This window comes from Stegastes partitus, unplaced genomic scaffold, assembly GCF_000690725.1.
Source record: "Stegastes partitus isolate 25-593 unplaced genomic scaffold, Stegastes_partitus-1.0.2 Scaffold660, whole genome shotgun sequence".
Classification (NCBI taxonomy): Eukaryota; Metazoa; Chordata; class Actinopteri; family Pomacentridae; genus Stegastes; species Stegastes partitus.
In genome coordinates this window covers 80,441-82,534 of record NW_007578391.1, presented here as the reverse complement: position 1 = coordinate 82,534, position 2,094 = coordinate 80,441, and the positions used below count along the sequence as shown (strand labels likewise).

At 38.8% G+C, this 2,094-nt stretch overlaps 1 protein-coding gene across 2 annotated transcripts in view; it reads left to right on the top strand.

The window, feature by feature from the left end:
• The first annotated feature begins 1,606 nt into the window (after window positions 1-1,606).
• Window positions 1,607-2,094, top strand: part of bcl2l12 (BCL2 like 12) — a 9,831-nt gene continuing 9,343 nt past the window's right edge. For both annotated transcript variants that reach the window (XM_008290209.1, XM_008290208.1), the window contains exon 1: window positions 1,607-1,684. The gene's annotated coding sequence lies outside the window, so the exon portion shown is untranslated. The remainder of the gene's footprint in view (window positions 1,685-2,094) is intronic.

Below are 2,094 nucleotides of genomic sequence, written 5' to 3'. Positions count from 1 at the left end.
TATACAAAATGTTCTTTGAGTCCTGTCTAGATGTTCTGTTTTTTAATGTGTGTTTTTATTTGCAGATGTTTGCACTTGCAGGAGAAACTTACAAAACGTGGACAATAAAGTTGTCATGAATTTGAATATATTTCGTGTCACTGTAATGATGATAAGAGCTCAGGGTTGGCAAGCAGCAAAATAAAACACACTTTTCTGAGACATCACATCTGTCACAATGCTGCTGTCAGTTATTCAGATCACATTATGGCCCTAAATTAATTTAATAAAATGAAAAATGAATTAATTTAAGTTACCTTTGGATCACTGGAACCACAAGTTCTGCCTAGAAAATATCTCTGATCTTCTCCTCCCTCTGAATATGTCAGTAATTATTAAAATTTGATTGATTTTAAGCTACAGACACATTTCAGAACATAATAAAATATTCTAATCAATAAACAGCAGCAGCTCTTTAGCAGAGTTAACTTTTAATTCAATTCAATTCAAATAACTTTATTTAGCCCCTAGGGACAATAAAAACAAAAAAATAAAAAAATAAAAAATAACTAAGAGCCTCAACACAATTTGAACTGATCCTCCCACCCTGAAGTTCACTAATCAAAACACATTCATGTGATCAGTGTTTAGAAATCTGGTAAATTAATTAACTTATTTATTACTGTTGACCAAAAATCGCGATACGTTCTCCTCCTATTTTAAGATTAAACTACCCGCGTACAACTTCCGGAAAGGAGTCACGTACCACGAGCAGTTTCGACTTCCGCTGACGCAAATCTTTTTCAGGGCTCTGGTTGGCTGACGACACGAGGCTGTGACGTCATCTCCAACTGGAACCAATCCTCGTGTCACTGCCTGATTTTAACCTTCTAATGAAGCCGTTCAGTCATTTAGTAGCGGTTTAAACAGATTTAAGGACCAGTTCAGTCTGATAATGATATTTTTGATTTGCCAGAAACAGACTTATAACTGAGATATTTATCTATAGATAAAATAAACCATCATTTATGTTAATTACAGTCTAAACATGGATACTAGACACGCCCCACAGATCAGACATCGTCATAAAACTGCCCATAAACTGATCTATATTTTCACTGTTGATTAATCTGCATAAATCGATTAGTTCTTTGGTTTATAAACTGGTTTAGTTTCCTAAAGCCAACGTTAACGTCCTCAAATGTCTTGTTTTGTCCACAATCCACAAAAAAAGAGAATTATGGCAACTACAAAATATCCAGTTTTAACTAGTTAGAGAACTTTTACTTTTTCCAAAAAAACAAGAATCAAACCAGTAAATTGATGATTCATTTAGTTGATTGCTAATCACTGCAACCGTAGATATATTGAATGTCTTCTACAAACATTTCTTCAGTCTCAGTTATTCAATTTCAGTAAAACTATTCACATACAAACCTTCATTGTTTCCGCAGGTTCAAAGTTTGATCAGATAAAACTGCTGCAGACCGAAACTGAGACAGAGGATCACTATTTGGCAGAGGATCAGTGTTTACTACTAGATCACTATTTGGCAGGGGATCACTATTTGGCAGGGGATGAGCTTTCGGTAGAGGATCTCTATTTGGCAGGGCACCGGCAGACGGACGCTCCTCCTCCGCTGTAACCGGGAAGAAGTCGCTAAATCTCAGCCCGGCGGCAGCTCGACGCGGTGAAACACGAGCAGGTAGGAAGAAGCGGCTGGTTGGAGCAAATAGACGCTCCGTTTACTTTTATTTACATTCAATTAAACGCTCCTGAAGCGTTCTAATGACCTCAGAATCAACTCCGTCTGACGGAGGAAAAGTTCAGTCAGAGTCTCTCAGAGTTTCTAAGTTTTCAGTCCAGGTGAACTTTTTTTTATTCGCTGTTTATCTCGTTCCTGCTTTAAGGAAACGTGTCTCGGTGTGTTTGAGGGAAAAGGGCCGCAGCAGAGTGTCCTCATGTCGGCGGAGGTTCGGTCGGTTCGACCCGATTCTCTCATTCAGGGTTTAAAGGCAGAAACGGGAGCAGGCAGGAGGCGCTGTTGTGTAGCACAGAGCTGCTTCACATGTATTATTAGGGTCCGAGCACCAAAAGGGTGCGAAGACCCTATTG